General features: G+C 37.8%; 1 long non-coding RNA gene across 4 annotated transcripts in view; it reads left to right on the forward strand.

The window, feature by feature from the left end:
• LOC111092486 overlaps positions 1 to 12176 on the forward strand; it is a 491589-nt gene that overhangs the window by 258427 nt on the left and 220986 nt on the right. For 3 of the 4 annotated variants that reach the window (XR_005355615.1, XR_005355616.1, XR_005355618.1), the window contains exon 11: positions 461 to 544. This is a non-coding gene — a long non-coding RNA (uncharacterized LOC111092486). Of the gene's footprint in view, position 1; positions 130 to 460; positions 545 to 12176 lie in introns of all 4 variants that reach the window. The other variant, XR_005355617.1, reaches the window with a different exon arrangement.

Raw genomic sequence — 12176 nt, forward strand, 5'->3', positions numbered from 1 at the left:
GGCTTTAAAGTCTGCTGAGATGACAAGTGACAAGTGAACCTGCTTGATGAATATTTGGTGATTGTCTGATGATGGAGAATGAAGGAAGGATTGGGAATAAAGGAGTTGACAACTGCTCTGAAGTACTAGGTGCCTTATCACTTTTATTTTTTCAGATTTTCTATGTTGAATGAGGCATAATCATAATAATGCCATTTCCGTGAACATTGGCAGTTCATCACAGGGTAATGGGATAAGGCTTGTCCTTCTGTCCTTCATCCCTCCTTAACTACTTCTCTTCTCTTGACAATAACATTAATTAGAAAGACCAAAAGAATGTCATTAATTAACATTGAACTTTTTGGAAGTGCCAATGTTAAGGAAATCCCCAAAGGATCCTTCAGCTATTTTTTTTTTTTTTACACATGTGAAATAATGGAAAAGAGTAAAATCAAGAATAGAATGTGTTTTGCTTTTCCAGATCTGCTTGGTGCAAGTGCGAAAGAGACCACAGATGGAAGCTCACAGATGGAAGCCTGCTGATCATACAGCTGTTTCTTTGTTGGTATGAAAAACCAATTGTGGGTGGGAGCAATGGAGAAAGAGACAATATTAGAATGCAATGGCATTTTAATTATACCTACCATAATTCTAATGTTCTGTTCTGTGGTGAATTGTTTGGGGAGTTGTCTTGAAATTAGAATCCAGTCCCACAAACTTGAATCAATTAAAGTAGTACTGTTTGGAAATATACAGAGAAGAGAGTTTGCAAAAGATTTTCCAGTAATCTTGCTTTGTAATGTTTAGACATCCTCTGATGACTCTTGGGTTGAGAGGAGAGAGAGGAGAGAAGGCCAAGATTTAAAGTGCCCTAGTACTGCTCCCTAGGGATTTCCACTGGAGAACATTCTTAACTCCTTGAACTATTTAAACTGTCTCTGAATACTCTTAACAGAAGTCACCCTGCTGGCATTGAATCCAACTTGCCTGAAAGAGGTAATGTGAGTCTAAGCTTGTGCCACCAACCCAGTTTTCCAGGAACAGAGACTTGAGAGCCAATTAAGTAGGCTACTCTCTGAGGGTTGTACCAAGTTTCATTTCATGAGTTGCTATGAGTCTTCTGTGTTCCAAGCACAGGATTGAGTGAGAGAGACACTGTTCTCACCCTCCTGGAGCTCATTGTCTAGTAGGGAAAACAAGTATAAACTAGTGGATTGATTAGTGATGGAAGTAATAGATGCAAAGTAACAAGTGGTATGAGAACATAGAAGAGTGGAATGAGAAACAGATAAGGGGGCAGCAAAGCTCTCCTGGGCAACTCGAGGCTTCCATACTGAACAGAGTACTGTGGGTTAAGGAGGAGGGGGAAAGAACTCTCAGTAGAGGGAAGAGCATGTGTGAAGGCTCTGTGGTTTAAAGGGGAGTGACTTGTTAGAGGAACTACGAGAAGACCAGTGTGCCTGGAGTATAAAGACCTAGAACAGGAGGCAGGAATGTGGGCAGGGGTTGGACTGAAGAGAGCCTTGGAAGCCATACTAATATTTCACTTGATTCTAAGAGCAATGGGAAAACAGAAGACTTTAAAGAAATGAGGGACATGCTCCAATGTGAGCGTCCTTCAAAGGTCCATTTGACAATTGCATGCAGGTTGATTTGGAAGGTGGTTAAGTCTGGAAGCAGACGTGATGATGGAGAGAATCTCGCAGATCTGAGAGAAATTAAAAACCACATCAGCAAGGTTTGGTGACCAATTAGATGTGAATTAAGAAGGAGGAAAGGATGATAAGGATATAACCCCAAGTTATCTCAGTGAACACGTGGGTATTTGGTTGTGTCATTCGCTGACATTAAGACCCAAGAGAAGGACCGGGGTTGGTGACTGGATATGAGGCAGGAAAACCATGAGTTCAGGTTTAAACAGTTAAAGGTGGGATGCCCTCTGAGGGACACCCAGGTGAAACAGCAAAATAAAAATGAAAAAGTGGAGGTGCTGAATGACACAAACCTGAATTTGTAATCTCTCTTCTGTCACTTACTGTCCAAGAGACCTTGGGCACATTTTTAAATCTTCTTATGCATCACTTTCTTCATCTGTAAAATGGAGATAACAGTGACACTACCCTCCACCAAGTTGTTGTGAAGATTAAGTGAGAATATGCATCACAATAACAGTAGATACTTAGGGATATGGCTGTGAGATGAGGTGGCAAAGGAAAGAAAGTTTTATAAGAATATATATGTTATATGTACACTTAGAAACAAAGCAAATAGTAAAATACAACAATGTATAAAAGACTAAAAATATGCACGTCAGTACTTGGCATAACATTTGGTGAACAGTCTATGAGTGTTAGATGTCTATAGCCATAGGGACCTAGAGGTCAGAGAGAAGTCTGGTTTAGAGGTATACCTTTAGTAGTCCTGGCTGTGCTGACAGTAATGAAAGCCATGGGAGTTCTGGAAATCATCTGAAGAGAGAATGTTGAGTAAAGGGGGTCAAGGATTGAACTCTGAGAAATTCAGTGGCTAAAGATCAAGTAGAGGTGAATGAGTCAGTGAAGGAACCTTAGAATGGGATAGACCATAAAGCAGTGGAAAACTGACCATGTGGGCAAGGTGTGCTTACATTTGGAAGAGTACACAAGTAATACGGCATGTTGCAAGCTGTAGGTGTGGAGAACCTCAGAGTGTGCTTGAACAGGCTCTTTGGATAATCAGGCAATTATCTTTGTTGGTAAACTATCTGATTCTTTATTTTAAATCAAATCTTGGCTTCTTTCCTGGAAGCAAAGCCAGTCAGCTGGTCACTTAGAAGATTTGAATCCATTATTTCTTATGAGATTCTCCGTCTTCAGGGAGGTACTACTTAAAACTTAGGCAATTTATATAAAATGAAAAAATAACACTGATGTCAAAGAGGAAAACAAAGTACAAAGAAAGGAAATTTCATTCTGTTCAATCAGAGTTCTGACCAGCCATATAACCTTTAACTTTTCAAGAAGAATGATTTCATTTTCTTAAATTATGATTCTGTAGACACCTATCCCTCATCCCAATTTTATTTTTTATAAAAACTGACACTTTTTATTTTATATTTGGAGAAAGTGATGATTGTCTGACCTCATAAAAAAGAGATGAGTCTTGCGGAGCCTCGGTGGCTTAGTTGGTCTAGTGTCTGATGCTTGATTTCAGCTCAGGTCATAATTTCAGGGTTGTAGATTAAGCTCTGCATCCAGCTTTGCGTTCATTGAAGAGTCTGCTTGAGATTCTCTCACCCTCTGCCTGTCTCCCCACTCATGCACACTCTAAAATAAATAAATAAAATATTTTTTAAAAAAGGGAGATTAGTCTTTTTTATACTATGTATGTATGAAAACTACTTCATTTCAGATAAGTGGAAACTTTCCAAAGGGAGAGATGGGTTTAATTATATGCCCTGCTTTTCATTGCATACATAGCATTTTCCATTAAGGCCCTGAAAAATGCTAGTTTTATTGGGAAATAAAGTAGTTAGCCATAATCACACCATGGAGAGAGCGGGAAATGAAAGAAGTAAATGGGTCATGATGAATTTATAGTTTCAGATGGCATTCTGGAGAAAGCAAGGGTCGTAACTCTTAATCGTGCTTGGATTCTGTGCCAAGGGGGGTGAGGAAATAAGAGTAGGGTGGTTTTATCACCCCTCCTCCTTTGTATCAGTTCTGCACCGAGTGAGAGCACCAAGGTTGTTGGACTGTTTGGCACCTTAACTTCCTACTGGCCCCGTTCTGAATCTGAAGCAGGTCGTTTACTTCTCTCAACACTACTTTTTAAAATCTGAATTGGAGATAATAGTCCTGCCACCCTCACATCCTTAAACATGAGAATTCCTTCAGTAGAATTGTGGATCTGCTCATCTTCATCTGTCCCAAGTTCATTTGGAAAATGTCTTTATGTTTTCCTTAATCATTGTCTTCCAAACTTCAAGATTGTCTTTATAAAAGTTACAGGCATGACTCTCAGTCAGCAAACTCACTTATGCAAAATGAATTATTTATTTTTTTCAAGCTCAATCTGATTTTTATTTTTGAGATCTTATTCTGCCAGGAAGGGTAGAAATAACCTCCATCAACTTGAAGATCTGCCTTCCCCCTCTCCCCACCCCTTTTCCTGAAGTTTTTATATAAGTGTAGGAATCATACATGATGCCAAAGCTTATTCTGGAGGGGGCATTTCTTCTTGATTTTGCAGGAAGTGGCTGTAATGTATGTGCTATAACTTGGCCCTTATCATCCATCATCACTAGTCCCACCGGGAGGTCATGGGTATATGGTCTCGTCTTAATGTCTCCCCTAATTGCATGCATGCCAAGATGTGGGACTCTTTCCCTAGAGTCAGAACATAACTTCTGCCCAAGCTTCTGCCAGCTATTTGGTCTATACTAAGTTCTATTGCAGATTATTTCTGTTCCCACGCTTGTCACATTCATCATTTGTAGCTCTGTATGCATAGCCAGGTACCTACATGGTGAGAAAAGACGGAAGGAGACCACAAGAGAAGGAGGGACCAAAGTCCAGTATCTCAAATGTACTGCCCTGCCCCTTAAGTTACAGACATATAATGGAAGTTAATGCTTTCAATCATGGAGCACAAAGATGAAATGTAGTATTTGAAATGCCATTGCAGAACTTATTGTGTATACCCAACTCAGCAGAAAGGCATTTTACAAGTGTGAGTTTTGTTTTGCTTAGAATGGACTGTGACTGTAGATACTGACCTAATTAATTTAAAAATCTCCCATAGGTAATGCAAGAGGGTTCATTAGCTTAGTGAGGGGGATCTTTACATCAGAATCATTACACCTATATTAATAAGGTAGACAAAGTCTGAAACATTATGCATGCTTTGAAAAACAAGCTCGTTTTCTCTAGTGTTTGTGCTTTGACTGAAGGCCCGATTCTATGCTTTGAGGTATTATAAGCATTTTTCTTGACTTTCTCTGGATCCAATAATTCTGCATAATTTAGCAAAAGGGAAAAAAATTTGTGCCCTCACCCTCTATAGTCCACTCATAAATGTGGCTTTCTTTTGCCCTTGGTTACTTCTTGCATTAATAGTAATAGGAAGGAAAATAATTCAAAATTTAGTTTTCAGAGGGACAAAGGGATTGGGAAGCATTATTTACCTACTAGACTGAAGCAGACCTTGGTGGCCATCTGGTGCACCATGTTTTTGGGTAATTAACATGCATCCACACTTCGATTTCATTTCTTTTCTAAAGTAAATCTGAAAATGTGTGCTAACAGACTGTCTGTAACACAAAGGAGCCAATGTTAAAAAATGATTGTACTCATCTCCCTGCAAAAAAACAATGAAAAAAAAAAAAAGCCCAAACTTTGTTTTGCCACCAAAGACAGAAGCTACCCCAAGAAGCTGCCAGAGTCTCTGGGTCCCAGACGGAATTGCTTGTTCTCTTTAGTCAGCACATTTGGTGAGCAGTGTTTTCAGCCCAGTAGTCCCCCTTCCTCTCCATCAGGCTTGTCATCCAGAGCCTTCAGGGAGATATTCACGTGACCAAATGTTCACGGCCACGGTTGTGTGGCCCCATTCACGGACTGGATTTTGAATCTGGGATTAGTCCTCACTGGTTAACAGCTTGAGTTTGTTTTTCCAAATGACTTTATCATAACTATAAATTCAAGTGAGTCAACCTCCTGGATGGTGGCTCAGTGTGTCTGTGTGTTGGCAATATATATTTGATTTCATCTGTAGGGAGAAAAAATTGTTCTTCCTGGCATAAAGCCTTCCAGGAGAATTCAGCAAATAGGTCACATGCACAAGTCTGAACAGTCTCTTTCGGGGAGATTTTACTTTATAGTGTCAGTGCAATTACTTCATCCACAAATTATCTAGATGTATTTCAAGTCAACCCAAACGAATAGATGAAAAGACTCAGACTGTCATGGTGAGCATAAATGCACGCATTTATTATATAAATAAAAATCTTCAGCTGAAAAAAGAGCGCTGAAGGTGTAAGGGTGAGAAGTAAATGAAATTTCATTGTAGAACATGAATCTCACAGCAGGAGCCTTTAAAATAGAACTATGATTGCTTTTAACACAAATTGATATATAATATTTACTTTGAAAAATGTAGAAAGGTTAGCCTGTTTGGACTGAAAACAAATTGTTTTCTGATTTAAGAACAATTCTAATTTTAGATTTTATCTAGAAGTATATATAGTAGAAAATAAATATTCTAAAGACATTGTTATATTCCCCTTTAACAGATGAGAAAACTAAGGTTTAGAAACATCAGATTCCTTGTGCGTGTTTACTTGTTTAGTTAGATTTTAAGCTTAAATATGCCCTAGATCCATTTAGTTCCTTCCTCTCTTCCTTTCTCCTAGAATTGCCCTTACCATGATTTTGCTGTTGAGATAGGTGCCTGTGGTACAAAAATGCATGAGACAAAAGACTTTAATAATCACTCTAAAAGTGGTTAGAGTTCACCTAGGTAGAGAGAGAAGATATAAGAGTCGCACAGGTGTGGAGAACTTTGGGAATAGAGAAGGGGTCCTAAGATAGTGTGTGCATGTATGCATGTGTATGTTTGTACACGTGTGGTGTGTTGGAGGAAAGAGGTCTAGGGAGTTCCTAAATTCAGAGCATTGAAGAATCCTGTATTTCCCAGGCAAAATGAGATATAACTGTTGCATTGTTTTTTTCAATGGCTCCTTTTTTATCAATTCCAGAGATGCCAGAGAAAAAGCCACAGTTGAGGCTACTTCTGACTTCAAGATGTCCACAGGTAGATGTAAGAGTAGCTTTGGGTGAGTTAGGCCATGGACATTCAAAATCAAACTCACAGCTCCTACGGTCATAAACCTTAACTCTCAGGGGTTCTTTAATGCATAGAAGTGAAAATTAAAAGTCAGAAAGTAGTGAGAGGCAAATGAGTAGGGCAAGAAATCACCTGTCCATGTGTAAGATAGCATAAGTTCAATGGAGCCAGAGTTGGAAGAGGTGGAAGATGACTTGAACCTTGTCAGTTGAGATGATCTACCAGTGCTTATCCAAATCTAATGACTATCAAGGTAAGCACACAGCCATTTATCAAATTTTAAATCAAACTGTCACCACCATCCCACGCAGTGGGGTGTGACCCCTATTAAAGCTACCAAAACAGACCAGAGGGACAAGCACATGGGACAGGGATAGCGAGGAGGCAATGAAAACAGACAAAACACACTGAAAGACTGGGAGCCAGAAACATGCTTAAGAGGAAGCTCTGCACAAAGTGAGTTCAGCTCCCAGGTAACCACTCTCCAGGACAACATTTAAGATGAAAAAGAGTATAGTCCCATCTCTCAGAAGAGTGAGCATCAGTGAGTCTTGATTACCCCAGCAATGGGATCTCTCTGACTTTTCTCTAGGAAAAAAGGGTATCTCAGGAAGATAAAATATACTGATGGAATTAGACAAGCAGTGCCTGGATGCCCTGGGCTTGCCAGGGCCAGAAAGTCAGGAGGAGGAAAAGCTGATAAGATCTTCAGCAGCCCTCTCTGGGAGACCTCTCACCCTACCTATTGCTTCTTTCTCCCAACCTCTGATAAAGAGTAAAAGACACATTTCCAGTCCCCTGCCCTTCTTATTCCCCCCTTTTCTCTAAATCTCATAAAGAAGGGAGAAGTTATAAATGAGGTAGAGGGAACAGAGCTCTTGCAGAATTTTTCTATGAAAGAACCATTTTGTGGGCGTGCTAAGTTTTCTTAGACTAGTACTTTTAAGATACTGTCCCTTTTCCCTTTCTATCTAAACTGCATGTGCTATGATGAAGTACAGTAACATTCTTCTTTTCTGTAACAGTGTGCTGTGATGTCCTTAGGAAAGGAAAGAACACAGAGTGCTGTGATCAGAGTCTCTCTGCCCTTCTTGGTCATTTGGGTCTTTGGGGATACCCACATGAAATTCAAAGTCCCAGAGATGTGATAGGGGCAAGGCTAATGAAAGATGGAATGAAGAAGCAGCAAGAGTAAGCAGTGAAAACCTTTAGATCATGATGAAAGATAGAAGAGAGGGAGGGAGATTTAGGGAGGAAGGGCTTCAGACTGCAGTGTGGCTCTGGAGAGTCTTGGCCAGGCCAATGTGGCACATAGGTTACCCACAGAGGCATCCCACATGGTCAAGAAATGCTGCCTCGGTATCTCTGTTGTGCTGAGATTTGGCTAGATACTGCCAGGGAAGAGCATGACCTTGGTGCTGTTGATAGCTGACTGGCATGTTCCTTCTTGAAGGCAGGTGTGGACAGTGAACCTCCTTGTTGCCACACAAAACAGGAAACAGGGCAAGGCTGGCCGTGGGGCCACACCCCCGTGGCAACCTGCTTCTTAGATTGTTCTGCATAACATGCCACCAAAGAAAGTGTTTGGTCCTTCTAGTTACTATGAAAGTCCCAAAGTAATCTATTCTGTTTTACAAACCATCAGAGAAAAGAATTTTAGAATCTTTCCCTTAAGGAGGTGATACATTTTTCTTTTACATTTAATGCTCATGATATGAGGAAATTCTTCTGATAGATGTTTTAAATCTTTCATGTTGCTCTGTTCAACCAATTTTGTCTCAGTTTCTTCAGTAATGAAGAAACAGCTGATTTTCACACACCCTATAATAAATGCTTCCTCTTGCTTGCTTTACTCATTGAGGTTAAAGTAGTCAACTGATTTTAATTTTATACAGTGGCCTTATTTTTTTTGGATATATATATACATAAATATGCATTATAATATATATTTTTATGTATATGTGATATATAGTATATATGTAACTTATTAATACACACATATATATACATATGCATATATATATGCATAAAATTGGTTTATTGCTAATAGAACTAGCTGGCCTAAGAAAAATTCTGAAAGACAGTAGAAACTGCAGATGAGTGATTTTCAATACTACTTCACTGAAAAACTAAGCTGTAAAAATACTCCACTAAAAACCAAACTGGCTTTTAAGTCAACTCTACCGTTTATTGGCTGGATGAACTTGGGTATGTCATAAAGCCCTCTATAAAATGAAGAGCTGAAGTTAAATGAAATCTGAGGTTTTTTCCTGCCTCAGCAGTCTTTAATATTGCCTTCCAAACTATTCATGCCCTGAAGTTGTAGGATTTTATGAAGATGTTACTGGTCTGGGGTGATGGGATGTGTTAAGGACGATATTTGTGTAAACTGACCGAGGCCTCTCATCCTCCATCTCAAACAGTGGACTTAGGTTAGACCTGTTTTCCCTGTGAAATTTCAGTGTCAGATTCCCATTTGTAAACATCTCTCTCTGATAAGAGGCCTTTGCTAAGTCAAAGGTAGGTAAGTTAATTGGGGTGAAACAGTGTGTTCATTGGCTTAAACCTTTTTATTATAAAATGTGATACACAGAAGATTGTGTAAGGTTGTAGGTGCATAGAAACATTTGTCTGTAAAGCAGATACACATACAACTCCATCAAGTCATGAAACAGAGCATTACTGGAACCACAGATTTCACTTGCATCCTGTACCTCTCTATCTTCACTATGTCACCAATAAAATAACTTATGGGATCTTAAGGTAACTATGGCCCTCACTTTCCTAGTACTTTTTTCTTTCTTTACATTTTTTTTTTTGCCACCTATATATGCATTCTTAAAAATTAGATCATTACTGCCTCCTCTTGAACTGTTCAGAAATAGAAAAATTAATTACTCCTTTATGACTTGCTTTACCTACACACACATTTGTAAGTTTATCTACATATCTATAATTAATTCATGTCCTTTTATTTTATTTATTTATTTATTTTTAATTCATGTCTTTTTAATGTATCCCATTGTAAGAACATAAAACATTTTATATATCTATTCTACTAAGGGTGGACATGTAGGTTCTTCCAAAGAGTTGGTAATTATGAGCAATATTGCCATGAGCATTTTTAAATGTGAATCTTCCTATTCATAAGCAAACATCTTTAAGGTTTAAGTGTGGAATTACTGCATCATAGTGTTTACATACTTCAGTTTTACCAGATAATGACAAACAGTTTTCTAAAGTTACCAAAACAGTTTACACTGCTGTTGATAAAATAGCTCCTGATGCTTCTTTCTTTGCCTATGTTAAGCACTGTCACACTTTTATTCTTTTCCTAATCTGCTGGGTAAGTAGTGGTATCTTCTCATGACTTTTTTATTTTTCTGATGTTCAGCATATTTTCATTGGTTAATGGCAATTTGGGTTTCTTCTTTTGAGAAATGCCTGGTCATTTGTTTATTTTTCTGCTGAATTGTCTATGCTTTTCTAATTGAGTTATAGAAATTCCTTATATATTCTGGAAAATAGCTATGTTTTGGTTAATACATGTGTCAAATATTTCAAATTCTATATTTTTATTTCTGTATGATATCTTTCAGTGAACAGAAGTTTTAATTTTAATATGGTCAAACTGATTACTCTACTAAAATGTGTGTCTATGTTAAGAATTTTCTGTAGTTCTTCAACCAACTAGGAATGCAGGGCATCTGCATGGCTAACATCATCTTGAATGGTGAAAAACTGAATGCTTTCTCCCTAAGACCAGGAACATGACAAGAATGTCTGTTTTTGCCACTTCTACTCAACATTGTAGTGGAGGTTCTTGTCAGGGAAATTAGGCAAGAAAAAGAAGTGCAATGATTTTTTTTTCCCTACCACTACCAAAGAACATGAAATTACGAAAACAAGTCTACTCACTACAGGACCAAAATCAATCAATCAATCGATCAATCAATCTTAGAACTAGGTTTAACAAAAGAAAAGTACAACGTATTACTTGAAAACTATATTAAAAGAAATTAAGACCTACATAATGGAAAGACATTACATGTGCATGGATCAAAAGACTTAATATAGTTAGGATGGCAATACTTTTTAAAATTAACTACATATTCAGTACAATCCCTATCAAAATCTAAGTCGCATATTTAGCAATAACTGACAAGCTTGTCTTAAAATTGGTGTGTAATTGCAAGGAACTCAGAAGAGCCAAGCAGTCTTGAAACAAAACATGGTTAGAGGTCTGACACTTCATATTTTCAAAACTTATTACAAAGTTGTAGTAGTCAATACAGTACCATAAGAATAGACATACAGATCACTGGAATAGAATTGAGAGTACAGAAATAAATCTTTACATTTATTATCAGTTGATTTTCAGCAGGGATGCCAAGAACAATTAAAGGAAAAGGACAGTCTTTTCAACAAGTGGTGGTGGAAAACTGGATATTGACATTCAAAAGGATGAATTTGAACTTCTGCCTCACACTATACATAAAAATGAGCTCAAAGTAGAGCACAGTTCTAAGTGTAAGTGCCAGAACTATAAAACTCTCAGAAGAAAATGTGAGGGTTAATCCTTGTGACCTCATGTTGGTTATACAATGGTTTCTTAAATATAACACCAACAGCACATGTGACAAAGTAAAAAATGGATATTATATTTCATCAAAATTTAAAAAAACTTCTGTTTCAAAGGACACCATCGTGAAAATGGAAAGACAGTCCCACAGAATGTGAGAAAACATTTGCAAATTATATATTTGGTAAGAAACTTGTATCCAGAATACATAAAGGCCCTTACAAGTCAACAGTAAAAAAAGAAAAACATTAAAAATATGAGCAAAGGATTTAAATATGACATTTGTCCATAGAAGATACATAAGTAACCAAGCATTCAACTCTTGATCTCAACTCGGGTCCTGATCCCAGGGTTGTGAATTCAAGCTCTAGACTGAGCCCCACACTGGGCATGGAGCCTACTTCAAACAAATACCACGATGATATACCACTTCACAATCCCTAAGATGGCTAAAAAAAAGATGGACGATAACAAGTGTTGACAGATTTATGGAAAAACTGAAACTCTCATATATTGCTGGTGGGATTGTAAAGTGGTATAGCCACTATGGAAAATAGTTTGGCAGTTCTTCCCAGTGTTAAACATAATGATATCAAATAACACAACCATTCTACTTATAGGTAATGAAGACATAAGAAAAATGAAAACATTTACATACAAAAAGTTCTGTATGAATGTTCATTTAAGTATTATTCGTAGCAGCCAATGTAGAAACAACCCAAATCTCCATCCACTAATGAACGAATAAACAAAAGTTGTATATCCATACAGTGAACTATTATTCAGTTATAAC

This window comes from Canis lupus, chromosome 2, assembly GCF_011100685.1.
Source record: "Canis lupus familiaris isolate Mischka breed German Shepherd chromosome 2, alternate assembly UU_Cfam_GSD_1.0, whole genome shotgun sequence".
NCBI lineage: Eukaryota > Metazoa > Chordata > Mammalia > Carnivora > Canidae > Canis > Canis lupus.